Source organism: Stegostoma tigrinum, chromosome X (assembly GCF_030684315.1).
Source record: "Stegostoma tigrinum isolate sSteTig4 chromosome X, sSteTig4.hap1, whole genome shotgun sequence".
NCBI classification, from domain to species: domain Eukaryota; kingdom Metazoa; phylum Chordata; class Chondrichthyes; order Orectolobiformes; family Stegostomatidae; genus Stegostoma; species Stegostoma tigrinum.
The window spans coordinates 1-14,715 of record NC_081404.1 but is presented as its reverse complement, the minus strand read 5'-3'; the positions used below and the strand labels follow the sequence as shown (position 1 = coordinate 14,715).

Below are 14,715 nucleotides of genomic sequence, written 5' to 3'. Positions count from 1 at the left end.
TGGGATGCAGTGGCTGACGGTAATGTGATGCAGTGGCTGACGGGAATGGGATGCAGTGACTGAGTGTAATGGGGTGCAGTGGCTGAGGGAAATAGGATGCAGTGACTGACTGTAATGGGATGCAGTGACTGAGTGTAATGTGATGCCGTGACTGTGGGGAATTGGGTGTGGTGATGATCGAAATGGATTCACTGTTGCAGTTGAATAGGATTCACTCTCTCCGTTAGAATGGAGGCAGTGACTGAGTGTAATGGGATGCAGTGACTGAGTGTAATGGGATGCAGTGACTGAGTGTAATGGGATGCAGTGATTGAGTGTAATGGGATGCAGTGACTGAGTGTAATGGGATGCAGTGACTGAGTGTAATGGGATGCAGTGACTGAGTGTAATGGGATGCAGTGACTGAAGGAAATGGGATGCAGTGACTGATGGAAATGGGATGCAGTGCCTGAGTGATATGGGATGCTGAGACTGAGTGAAATGGGATGCTGAGACTGAGTGAAATGGGATGCATTGACTGATTGAAATGAGATGCAGTGACTGACTGAAATGGGATGCAGTGACTGACTGACATGGGAGGCAGTGACTGCGTGAAGTGGGACGCCGTGACTGAGTGAAATGGGACGCCGTGACTGAGTGAAATGGGATGCCGTGACTGAGTGAAATGGGACGCCGTGACTGAGTGTAATGGGATGCAGTGACTGAGGGAAATAGGATGCAGTGACTGACTGTAATGGGATGCAGTGACTGAGTGTAATGTGATGCCGTGACTGTGGGGAATTGGGTGTGGTGATGATCGAAATGGATTCACTGTTGCAGTTGAATAGGATTCACTCTCTCCGTTAGAATGGATGCAGTGACTGAGTGTAATGGGATGCAGTGACTGAGTGTAATGGGATGCAGTGACTGAGTGTAATGGGATGCAGTGACTGAGTGTAATGGGATGCAGTGACTGAAGGAAATGGGATGCAGTGACTGATGGAAATGGGATGCAGTGACTGATGGAAATGGGATGCAGTGCCTGAGTGATATGGGATGCTGAGACTGAGTGAAATGGGATGCTGAGACTGAGTGAAATGGGATGCATTGACTGACTGACATGGGAGGCAGTGACTGCGTGAAGTGGGACGCCGTGACTGAGTGAAATGGGACGCCGTGACTGAGTGAAATGGGACGCCGTGACTGAGTGAAATGGGACGCCGTGACTGAGTGAAATGGGACGCCGTGACTGAGTGAAATGGGACGCCGTGACTGAGTGAAATGGGACGCCGTGACTGAGTGAAATGGGACGCCGTGACTGAGTGTAATGGGATGCAGTGACTGAGGGAAATAGGATGCAGTGACTGAGTGAAATGAGCTGCAATGACTGTGTGAAGTGGAATGCAGTGACTGATGGAGATTAAATGCAGTGTCTGATGCAAATGGGATGCACGGACTGAGTGAAATGGGATGCACTGACTGAGGGAAATGGGATGCACTGACTGAGGGAAATGGGATGCACTGACTGAGGGAAATGGGATGCACTGACTGAGGGAAATGGGATGCAGTGACTGATGGAAATGGGATGCAGTGACTGAGGGAAATGGGATGCAGTTACTGAGGGAAATAGGATGCAGTGACTTTTGGAAATGGGATGCAGTGAGTGATGGAAATGGGAGGCAGTGATTGAATGAAATGGGTGCAAGTGACCGTGGAGATGGGATGCAGTGACTTGGGGAAAGGAGATGCAGTGACTGTGGAAACGGGAAGCTGTGACTGAGGGTAACGGGTTGCAGTGGCGAAGTGAAATGGGACGCCGTGTCTCTGTGAAATGTGATGCGGAGACTGTGGGGAAATGGATGCAGTGACTGAATGAAATGGGATGCAGTGACTGAGTGAAATGTGATGCGTTGACAGATGGAAAGGAGATGCCGTCCCTGTGGGAAATGGCATGCAGTGACTGAGTGAAATGGGAAGCTGTGAATGAGTGAAATGGGATGCCGTGACTGAGGGTAATTGGATGCCGTGACTGAGGGTAATTGGATGCCGTGACTGAGGGTAATGTGATGCAGTGACTGAGTGAAATGGGGTGCAGTGACTGAGTGAAATGGGATGCGTGACTGAGGGAAATGGGATGCGGTGACTGAGGGAAATGGAATGCGGTGACTGTCGGGAATCAGGTGCGGTGACTGATGGAAATGGATGCACTGTCTCAGTTGAATAGGATTCAACGTCTCCATTAAATAGGATGCAGTGACTGAGTCAAATGGGATGCAGTGACTGAGTGAAAAAGGATGCAATGACTGAGTGAAATGGGATGCAGTGGCTGAGTGAAATGGGATGCAGTGAGTGAGGGAAATGAGATGCAGTGACTGAGGGAAAGGAGATGCAGTGACTCTGGGAAATGGAATGCTGTGACTGAGGGTAAGGGGATGCGCCGTTTCAGTTCAATGAGATTCACTGTCTCAGTGAATTGGGATGCTGTGACTGAGGGAAAGCAGATGCAGTGACTGTGGGAAATAGGTTGCAGTGACTGAGGGAAATGGGACGCAGTGACTGAGGGAAATGGGACGCAGTGACTGAGGGAAATGGGACGCACTGACTGAGTGAACTGGGGTGCAGTGACTGAATGAAATGGGATGCAGTGACTGAGGGGAATGTGATGCAGTTACTGAGGGAAATGGGATGCAGTGACTGAGTGAAATGGGATGCAGTGACTGAGGGGAATGGGATGCGGTGACTGAGTGAAGTGGGGTGCAGTGGCTGCGTGAAATGGGATGCAGTGACTGAGTGAATTGGGATGCAGTGACTGAGGGAAATAGGATGCAGTGACTGAGTGTAATGGGATGCCGTGACTGAGGACAATGAGATGCAGTGACTGAGGGAAATGAGATGCAGTGACTGAGGGCAATGAGATGCAGTGACTGAGGGCAATGAGATGCAGTGACTGAGGGCAATGAGATGCAGTGACTGAGGGAAATGAGATGCAGTGACTGAGGGGAAGGAGATGAAGTGACTGAGTGATATGGGATGCTGAGACTGAGTGAAATGGGATGCATTGACTGATTGAAATGAGATGCAGTGACTGACTGAAATGGGATGCAGTGACTGACTGAAATGGGAGGCAGTGACTGTGTGAAGTGGGAGGCAGTGACTGTGTGAAGTGGGAGGCAGTGACTGTGTGAAGTGGGAGGCAGTGACTGAGTGAAATGGGAGGCAGTGACTGAGTGAAATGGGAGGCAGTGACTGAGTGAAATGGGAGGCAGTGACTGAGTGAAATGGGAGGCAGTGACTGAGTGAAATGGGACGCCGTGACTGAGTGAAATGGGACGCCGTGACTGAGTGAAATGGGACGCCGTGACTGAGTGAAATGGGACGCCGTGACTGAGTGAAATGGGACGCCGTGACTGAGTGAAATGGGATGCATTGACTGAGTGAAATGGGATGCATTGACTGAGTGAAATGGGATGCGGTGACTGAGTGAAGTGGGGTGCAGTGGCTGCGTGAAATGGGATGCAGTGACTGAGGGAAATAGGATGCAGTGACTGAGGGGAAGGAGATGCAGTGACTGAGGGGAAGGAGATGCAGTGACTGTGTGAAATGGGTTGCAGTGACTGTCAGAAATGGTTTGCAGTGACTGAGGGAAATGGGACGCAGTGACTGAGTGTAATGGGAAACACTGACTGAGGGAAATGAGATGCAGTGACTGAGGGAAATGAGATGCAGTGACTGAGGGGAAGGAGATGCAGTGACTGAGGGGAAGGAGATGCAGTGACTGAGGGGAAGGAGATGCAGTGACTGAGGGGAAGGAGATGCAGTGACTGAGGGGAAGGAGATGCAGTGACTGAGGGGAAGGAGATGCAGTGACTGTGTGAAATGGGTTGCAGTGACTGAGGGAAATGGGACGCAGTGACTGAGGGAAATGGGACGCAGTGACTGAGTGTAATGGGAAACACTGACTGAGTGAACTGGGACGCAGTGACTGAGGGAAATTGGAAGCAGAGACTGAGTGAAATGTGATGCAGTGACTGAGGGAAATAGGATGCAGTGACTGAGTGTAATGGGACGCAGTGACTCTGGGGACATGGGATGCAGTGACTGTCTGAAATGGGAGGGTGTGACTCACTGAAATGGGAGGGTGTGACTCACTGAAATGGGAGGGTGTGACTCACTGAAATGGGAGGCAGTGACTCACTGAAATGGGAGGCAGTGACTCACTGAAATGGGAGGCAGTGACTCACTGAAATGGGAGGCAGTGACTCACTGAAATGGGAGGCAGTGACTCACTGAAATGGGAGGCAGTGACTCACTGAAATGGGAGGCAGTGACTGAGTGAAATGGGATGCAGTCACTGAGTGAAATGGGATGCAGTGACTGATGTAATGGGAAGGAGTGAATGAGGTAATAGGGATGCAGTGTCTGACGGGCCTTGGGGTGCAGTGACTGAGTGAAGTGGGATGCAGTGACTGAGGGAAGTGGGATGTAGTGACTAATGGAATTGGAGCGCAGTGACCGCATCAGATTTGGAACTGGGTCATGAGCCTGGCCAGGTGTTAGATTTGGAAGTAGGTGTCGAGGAGAATACAGAGATACAGGCTACTGGACTAGGTGGGATTGAGGTTCACAAGGAAGAGGTATTTGAAATCCTACAGAGGGTGAAGACAGCTATGACCCCTGGGCCGGATGGGATTTATCCTCGGATCCTCGGGGAATCCAGGGAGGAGATTGCCGAGCCTTTGGCATTGATCTTTAACTCATCATTGTCTACAGGAATAGTGCCAGATGACTGGAGGATAGCAATTGTGGTTCTCCTGTTCAAGAAGGGGAGTAGAGACAACCCTGGTAATTGTCGGCCAGTGAGCCTTACCTCAGTTGTTGGTAAAGTGTTGGAAAAGGTTCTAAGGGACAGGATTTATAATCATCTAGAAAAGAATAAATTGATTAGGGATAGTCAGCACAGTTTTGTGAAGGGTAGGTCGTGCCTCACAAACCTTATTGAGTTCTTTGAGAAGGTGACCAAACAGATAGATGAGAGTAAACCGGTTGATGTGGTGTATATGGATTTCAGCAAGGCGTTCGATAAGGTTCCCCATAACAGACTATTGTACAAAATGCAGAGGAATGGAATTGTGGGAGATATAGCAGTTTGGATCGGAAATTGGCCTGCTGAAAGAAGACAGAGGGTGGTAGTTGATGGGAAACGTTCATCCTGGAGACCAGTTTCTGGTGGTACCGCAAGGGTCGGTGTTGGGTCCACTGCTGTTTGTCATTTTTAGAAATGACCTGGATGAGGGCAGTGAAGGATGAGTTAGTAAATTTGCAGACAACACTAAGATAGGTGGAGTTGTGGATCGTGACAAAGGATTGGTTGCAGAGAGACACAGATAAGCTGCAGAGCTGGGCTGAGAGGTGGCAAATGGAGTTTAATGCAGACAAGCGTGAGGTGATGCACTTCGGCAGGAGTAACCAGAAGGCAAAGTACAGGGCTAATGGTAAGATTCTTAGTAGTATAGATGAGCGGAGAGATCTCGGTGTCCATGAACACAGATCCTTGAAAGTTGCCACCCAGGTTGACAGGGCTGTTCAGAAGGCATACAGTGTTTTAGCTTTGATTAATAGAGGGATCGAGTTCCGGAACCAAGAGGTTATGGTGAAGCTGTACAAAACTCTGAAGCGGCCGCATTGGAGTATTGTATACAGTTCTGGTCACCGCATTATAAGAAGGATGTGGAAGCTTTGGAAAGGGTGCAGAGGAGATTTACTAGGATGTTGCCTGGTATGGAGGGAAGGTCTTACGAGGAAAGGCTGAGGGTCTTGAGGCTGTCTTCATTAGAGAGAAGAAGGTTGAGGGGTGACTTAATTGAAACATATAAAATAATCAGAGGGTGAGATAGGGTGGATAGGGAGAGCCTTTTTCCTAGGATGGTGATGGCGAGCACGAGGGGGCAGAGCTTTAAATTGAGGGGTGAAAGATACAGGACAGATGTCAGAGGTAGTTTCTTTACTCAGACAGTAGTAAGGGAATGGAACGCTTTGCCTGCAACGGTAGTAGATTCGCCAACTTCAGGTACATTTAAGTGGTCATTGGACAAGCATATGGACGTACATGGAATAGTGCAGGTTAGATGGGCTTGAGATCGGCATGACAGGTCAGCACAAGATCGAGGGCCGAAGGGCCTGTACTGTGCTGTAATGTTCTATGTTCTATCTTCTATGGCTAGCTCTCCCTGTGCTCCGTGTGATTTAACTTCCCTACTGGACTACTGTGAGGAACCTTCTTGAACGCCTTACTGAAACCCATATACGTCCATGTTTCTGCCTCAATCAATGCTCTTCATTACTACTTTAAAAAACTCATTCAAATTACATGAGTTATGATTTCCTGTGCACATGTGTCCTCAGATCCCATGGACTGTTTCCTGTTCTAACAGTCTTCAAATGGGGAATCTTGTTAAAAGCTCTGCTGAAGCCCAAGTAGACTGTGTCAAATGCATTGCCCTCATCCACACACCTAGTTAGCTCTTCAGTCATAGATTCATAGAGTCATACAGCACAGAATCAGGACCCTCAGTCCTAATCATCTGTACTGATCAGGTGTCCCAAACTTAACCGGTCCCATTTGCCTGCGTTTGGTATCCGTCTCAACCTTTCCTCATTGTGTACCTGTCCAAATGTCTTTTAAATACAGAAATTTTATCTGCCTCTACCACGTCTGTTGGCAGCTCATTGCATTCACGCACCACCCTCTGTGTGGGAAAAGTTGCCAGTCGGGTCACTTTTAAATCTTTCCCCTTTCACATTTGAACCTACTCCCTTCTAGCTTTGGACTCCCCTACCTTGGTTATTCCCCTTATCAATGCCCATCATGATTTTTTACACCTCTGGAAGTCACCCCTTCATCTCCGATACTCCAGGGAAAAAGTCCGAGCCTATCCACCACTCCTCGTAAACCCTCCAGTCCCGGCAATGACCTTTTGTAATTATTTTTGCACTCTGTATAGTTTAACAGCATTCTTCCTACGGTAGGGTAACCAGAATTCACTGAAGTATTATGACATAGAACATAGAACATTACAGCGTAGTACAGGCCCTTCAGCCCTCGATGTTGCGCCAACCTGTGAATCCAACCTGAAGCCCATCTAACCGACACTATTCCATTACCATCCATATATTTAGCAATGTTCATTTAAATGCCCTTAAACATGGCAATCTACTCCTGTTGCAGGCAGGGCATTCCGTACCCATACTACTCTCTGAATAAAGAACCTCCCTCTGACATGTGTCCCATATCTATCTCCCCTCAATTTAAACCTATCTCCACTCGTGCTCACCATCACCATCGAGGAAAAAGACTATCGCTGTCCACCTATCTAATCCTCTGATTATCTTGTATGTCTCTATTAAGTTGCCTCTTCACCTTCTTCTGACAAAAACAGCCTCAAGTCCCGAAGCTTTTCCTCATAAGACCTTCCTTCCACACCAGACAAGATCCTAAGAAACCCCCTCCAAATCCTTCCGATAATGTGGCGATCAGAACTGTACGCAATAGTCCAAGCGCGGCCGCACCAGTGTTTTGTACAGCTGCAACATGACCTCATGGCTCCGAAACTCAATCTCTGTACCAATAAAACCTAACACGCCGTACGCCTTCTGAACAAGCCTATCAATCTGCGTGGCAACTTTCAGGGATCTACGCACATGGACACCGAGATCTCTCTGCTCATCCACACCACCAAGATTCTGGGCAGCACAGTGGCTCAGTGGTTCGCACTGCAGCCTCGGGCAATTGTCTGTGCGAAGTTTGCACGTTCTCCCCGTGTCTGCTTGCATTTCCTCCTGGTGATCCGGTTAAGGCGGATAAGGGAGGGGAGGGGAATATGTGTCTGGTGGCGGCATCCTGCTGGTGGTGGTGGAAATGGTGCCTGAGGTTGGTATGGATGTGGGTATGTGGGTTGATAGGTAAGGTCAAGTGGAACCTTATTGCTATCTTGGGAGGGAAGAGAAAAGGTGAGGGCAAAAGTGCTGGGTTGGACACAGTTGAGGGCCCTGTCGACCACGGAGCCGGAGAATCCTCAGTTGAGGAAGAAGATGGACATTTTGGAGGCTCCCTTGTTGATGTTGGCCTCATGAGAACATGTTCGATGGAGATGGAGGAAGTGAGAGAAGAGGTTGGAGTCTTTACAGAAAGTGGGGTGTGAGGATATATAGACCAGGTAGCTGTGAGAGTCAGAGAGTTTGTAATGGATATGAGTGCGAAGCCTACCCCCAGGAATGGAAGCAGAAATGTTGAGGAAGGGAAGGGTAGAGTCAGAGGTAGAGCAGGTGAAAGTGAGGGCAGGACGGAAATTGGAGGCGAAGTTGATGAAGTTTTCCAATTTCAGACAAGAGAGAGAAGCAGCCGGATGATATCATTGATGTATCGGAGAAAGTGTTGTGGGTGGGAATGTTCCACGTACCCCGTGAAGAGACAGGTTTAACTCGGGCCCACGCAGGTGCCCGGAGCTGCTCCTCTTACCCGAAGAAAATGAGAGGAGTTAAACAACAAGTTGTTGAGGGTGAGGATGAGGTCGACCAAGTGGAGGAGGGTGGTGGTGGGAGGGGCATGTACAGGTCTTTGCTCCAAGAAGAAGGGGACAGCCCTAAGAACCTCCTGGTGGGGAATGGATGTGTAAAGGAATTACACGTTCATGGTAAAGAGGACGCAGCTGGAACCGGCAAACTGATGTTTTTAAAACTGCGTAAAATGTCAGAGTATTTCTGGATGTACGTGGGCAGTGCTTGGACCAGGGGACAGAAGATTGAGTCAAGGTCGGAAGAGATGAGTTCTTTGGGGCAGGAACAGGCTGAAACAATGGGTCTGCCAGGACAGTCTCATTTGTGGATTTTTAGGGGGACGTAGGGGCAACCTGTGGGGAGCTGTGGCCTTTCAGCTTGGAAACAGAGGGGGAAGATCACCAGATAGACCAAGATCAGTTACTGTAGTAGATACAATGGCCCGGTGCGGTCATGGTCCAGGAGAAGTCGGAGGAGGTATCTGAGAGCTGGCGCTCAGCCTCTGCAAGGTAGACTTCAGCTCACCAGACCACAACAGCACCACCTTATCGGCAGGCTTAATAACAAAGTCAGGGTGAGATATGAGTGCGTGGAGGGCAGTCAGTTGGGCAGGACGTAGGTTGGGTTTGGTGCAGGGAACAGAGAAATTGAGGTGATAGCACGTCGACAGTTCTCAATGAACAGATTGAGTGCACCTGCATCCCCACCTTAACAATTCTGCACTGAGGGGTGCCATTAACTGTATATTTTTCTGTAATAGTTGATTTCCCAAAGTGGAGCATCTCACATTTAATGGATTAAAATCCACTTGCCGTTTCTGCAACTGATCTGTATCCTTTTATGACGTCTACACTCATCCTGATTCTCCCAATCATTCTATTGTCTGCAAACTTGCTAACCCATACATCTATATTTTCACCTCAGTCATTTTGTATAGACCACAAACAGCAGAGGTCCCAGCACAGATCCCTGCGGAACACCAATCGTCCTGGATCTACAGCCTGAAAAGCACCATTCCACCTCTTGCCTCTGTCTTCTCTGGGCAAGCCAGTTGTGAATCCAAGCATCCAAGCCACCATTGACTCGGTGCATCTTAATTTTCTGGATGATCCTATCATGAGGCACCTTGTTGAAAGTATTGCTAAAATCCATGTCAACAATATCCACTGCTCTACCTTCATTGATCACATTCGTCACCTCCTCAAAAAATTCAGTCAAGTTAGGAAGACATGACCTGCCCTGCACAAAGCCATGCTGACTGTCCCGAATGAGGCCATGCTGTTCCAAATACAGATAAATACAATCCCTAGAATTCTCTCCAATAGCTTCCAATGAACGATGAGAAACTCGCTAGTCGAGAGTTTCCTGGATTGACCCTATTTCCCTTCTTGAACAGAAGAAGAACATTTAGCAACTTGCTAATCCTCCAGTACCCCTCCAGTGGCTACCAAGGATACAAAGATATTGCTGAATGCCCCGACAATCTCTTCTCTCACCTCGCTCAAAAACCTTGAGGAGATACCATTGGGTCCTGAGGACTTATCCACCTTAATGCTCTTTCTTGATTTCAAAATGCTGTTATCACATGAGCATGCTCCACACAAATCCCACTATCCTCCACACCCTTCGCCTGAGTGAATAGTGATGCACGGACTTAATTTAGGATCTTGCCCACATCCTCTGCTTCCAAACACAAGTTCCCTCCTTTATCCTGAATGGTCGTACCTTCTTGCTATTTATCCCCTTGTTTTCGATGTATGCACAGAATGCCTTGGGATTTCCTTCAACCCTCCTTGCCAAGGTCATTTGATCGCCTTTCTTTTTCTGCTTTCTTTATGTCAGCCCTGTTCGATTTTAGCTTCCTAAACCTGACATATTTTTGTTTTTCCCTTTTGACTAACTTCACAACCTCCCCAATTATCCAAGGGTCTTTTACCTTGCCATCCTTGTCCTTCCTCCTTCCTGATCCTAAACTCATAAGCAGGCCTTTAAACAATTCCCATATGGCAAATGTGACAGCTCCTCCCAATTAACACTCCCCAGCTCCTACCTAAAATTGATATAATTTACTCTCCCCCAAGGCCCTGACTTATACTTCTTCATAGCAATCTTAAAATTGAAGGAGTTGTGATCACTATTTCCAACATGCTTTCCCACCCTTCTCACCAGTTACCTGACCAGGACAAAGTCCAGTATGGCCCATCTTCTATCCACATACTGTGTCAAGAAACTCTCTTGGATAGACTTAACAAATTCAGCCTCATTTAAACTCTTGTTGTAAGGGAGTCCCAGTCAATACCGTGGAGGTTAAATTCACTGACTGTGACAACTCTGACTTATTGCATTGTTTCAAAAGCTGCCTACATATTTGTTCCTCAGTGTGTCAGTGGCAAAAGGGGAGCAGGCTATTAGTTTAATCTGATCAGAGTGATTGTGTCTATCTTATTTTTGAACGCTACCTCTGTTGCCTCAGTGGGCAAGCCCTCCAGAATGTCCTTTCTAGGTACAGATGCAACATTTCCCACAGGTTAGGAGAGCACCTCCTTCTTTTATCTTCCCCTCTATCTTGTCTAAAGCAATGAAACCCTGGAACATTGAGCACCCAGTCCGGTCTCTGTCTCAACCAAGCCTCTGTAATGGCCTCAACATCAGAGTCCCGTGTACTGATCCAGGCTCTAAGCTCATCTGCCTTACCTGTAATACTCCTGGCAGTGAAATAAACATATTTCAGCTTGTTCATGCCATCATGTTCATGTACCTGTCTCTGACTGCCATTCTTTTCTGATTTATTGGTCCTAGCATGTACCTGCCATCAATTCATCTACTTGCTGACCTGCTGCTCTGGTTCCCAGCTGCCTGCCAGTCTTTAAATCCTCCCAAGTAGCACTAGCAAACCTCCCTGTGAGGGTATTTGTTCCCGTTCAGTTTAGGTGCAACCCATCCCTCTTACACAGGTCACCCCTTGCCCAAGAAGCGGTCGCAATTATCCATGAACCTGAAAGCCTGCCCCCAGTACCAGCTCCTTAACCAATGCATTCATCTCACCTATCTTTCTCTGACTTAACTCACTAACATGTGGCACTCGTGGCAACCCATAAATTATTACCCTCGAGGTCCTGCCTTTCAGCCTCTTTGCTAACTCCTTGTACACAGTCCACAGGATCTCATCCCTCTTTCTACCTACGTCATTGGTACCAATGTGCACAATGGCCTCTGGCTGCTCACCCTCCCCCTTAAGAATTTCTTGCAACCACTCAGAGATGTCCTTGACCTTGGTACCAGGGAAGCAACACACAGCCCTGGTATCTCAAATGTGGCTACAGAAACTATGCCCCCAACGAATGAGTCTCCAACCACGATCACTCACTTGGATTTGCCTGACCCTGTCCCACAGCAGGGCGGTTTGTACCACGGACCTGGCAGCTGCTGATTATATAACCGTTCCAGTTTAGTTTTAGATCAGTGTTAAGCTTGATTAAGTGGATAGCCAAGCACCTCAGTGGGCGACAGTACAGGAGAATTAAATTCTTAAGCTCACGGATTCTGTGAGAGTCAAAGACAAGCACTGAATTGTTCTAACCTCATTTCCAACACCTGGTCCATTACCCTGTATGGCTTGGATAACACTTGCACATTTAAAAAAATGTAAGGATGATGTGAGGGTAAGGACATGGAATTTTGTGATATGGTCATATTCGCTCTTGTTGGAGCTGATTGCTGCTTAGCACTTGTGTGGTGCAAATGTTACTTATGCTTTGTCAGGCCCAGCCTGATCGTTGTCCAAGTCTCACTGTATTTTCTCATCGTTGACTTCACTGTTGGAAAAGTCATGAATTCTGCTGGACACCTGGACAATATTCAATGAACGTTCATGTCTCCACTTTGGTTCAAATGAAGACATGACTTCAACCAGTGCAGGTATCCAGTGAATGCCACTGACTCAATTTTCTATTCCTCTGCTTAACACCACATTCAATCAGAAGTTGCCAGGGTGGAAATGACAGATTGCACTTTCCTTCCTTTTCAAGCTCAGGATCTCTGATCATATTTGTGGTAAATCCTGAACGAGGTTACGAGAAGTGTGGCATGACGAAAAGTAAACTGAGCCTAAGTGTGCAGCTGTTTGATAGCACTGTCATCCAGATGTTGCATTACTTTGCTGATGATTGAGAATACATTGAGGTCATAATTGGTCAGGACAATTTGTCTGCCGATTGCGTGATAGGTCATCTTTCTCTGAAATGTGAGTGTTGCAAGTGTTTAAAAATGTACTGGAAAACATTTACTGTTGGTGTGGCGACCTTGGGGCACATTGTTCCAGTACAGTTTGTGGGATGCTGCCAGGTGCCATGGCATTTGCAGTATCCGGAACATTCAGTCTTGTCATTGCATGAAATAATTTGAATTGCGTGTAAGTTAAGATCTGTGATGCCTCCTCAGGATGAGGGCAAGAAGATCATCCAGACTGGTGAATGGTTTCATCTGCTCCTTCACCTTTTGTTCAGAACATCTTGTAATAACTGCCATGTAGCCTGATGAGAAACTAAAGCTCACCTTGATTCATTTGCATTTGAAGGTGCCTATTTTTCCCAAACAAAAGGACCCATCACTGAGCGGAAAGTATGGAGAATGTTATAGACATCAGTGGTGAGATAATGCTGGATCTTGACCAGCAAAACCATTGTTGTGTTGGTGAAATGCAAACAAAAATCTATATGATGTAAACTTTATTCTCAGCTAATCCCTTTCTCAAATGACAGATTCTGATAATAAAATGTGAGGCTGGATGAACACAGCAGGCCAAGCAGCATCTCAGGAGCACAAAAGCTCTCTGATGAAGGGTCTAGGCCCGAAACGTCAGCTTTTGTGCTCCTGAGATGCTGCTTGGCCTGCTGTGTTCATCCAGCCTCACATTTTATTATCTTGGAATCTCCAGCATCTGCAGTTCCCATTATCTCTGACACCACTTCCGGAACCGCTGGTAAGGAGCAGGACCCGTGTGAAGATGCAGGACGTGTTTGAAGGAGCAGGACTGGCGTCGTGCGGGAAGCACCAGGACGGGGCTCCGGTGGGAAGGAGCAGGACGGGGGGGGAAGGAGCAGGACGGGGGGGGAAGGAGCCGTACGGTGGGGGAAGGAGCAGGACGGGGGGAATGAGCTTTTGTTTGGAAGGAGCTGCTCCACTCACCACCTCCACTTCCAGGTACAACACCTCACACACCACCCTCACCGCAGCTGCTGCCGTCCACCCCGATCCTCCAAACGCCGACGGAACCCCGCCCACAGCCGAAGCCGACGGAACCCCGCCCACGGCCGACGGAACCCCGCCCAAGGCCGACGACCTCATCGCTCCGCCCACAGCCAGCAGCCCCAGAGGAGACAGCCACACGCGGCCCTGCCGCATGTTCACCGTCTCCCCAGACCTCCCACTGACTGAGGACGAACGGTCAGTCCTCAGGAAGGGGCTCACCTTTGTCCCCCTACAACCACACATCAACCAATACCAGTCACGATTGGACATTTCACTCAGTCACTGCATCCCATTTCACTCAGTCACTGCATCCCATTTCACTCAGTCACTGCATCCCATTTCACTCAGTCACTACATCCCATTTCACTCAGTCACTACATCCCATTTCACACAGTCACAGCATCACATTTCACACAGTCACTTCATCTCGTTTCCCACAGTCACTGCTGCATCCCATTTCCCATAGTCACCCATCCCTTCCTCCCAACCCTAGCCGCGCCCCCCATCTACCTACTGACCTCATCCCACCTCCTTGACCTGTCCGTCTTCCCTGGACTGACCTATCCCCTCGCTACCTCCCCACCTAAACTCTCTCCACCTATCTTCTTTACTCTCCATCTTCGGTCCGCCTCCCCCTCTCTCCCTATTTATTCCAGTTCCCTCTCCCCCATCCCCCTCTCTGATGAAGGGTCTAGGCCCGAAACGTCAGCTTTTGTGCTCCTGAGATGCTGCTTGGCTGCTGTGTTCATCCAGCCTCACATTTTATTATCGGAAGTGGTGTGGCCGACCGAGGCGGATGTGACGTCATCGGTGGTTTCCATGGCCGTGTCTTCATGGTCAATGGCGGCGGCGCAGGTACAGACTCGGGATTTGGGAGGCAGGGGCCCGTGAGTTGGTTGTACTTAGGAATTTTGGTGTCCAGTAAAGCCGAGT

The 14,715-nt window shown here is 48.4% G+C and overlaps 1 long non-coding RNA gene across 1 annotated transcript in view; it reads left to right on the top strand.

Annotated features, from left to right (window-relative positions):
- Window positions 1-9,799, top strand: part of LOC132207528 (uncharacterized) — an 80,418-nt gene extending 70,619 nt beyond the window's left edge. The window contains exon 7 of the long non-coding RNA XR_009443510.1: window positions 9,457-9,799. This is a non-coding gene — a long non-coding RNA (uncharacterized LOC132207528). The remainder of the gene's footprint in view (window positions 1-9,456) is intronic.
- Window positions 9,800-14,715: the final 4,916 nt, after the last annotated feature.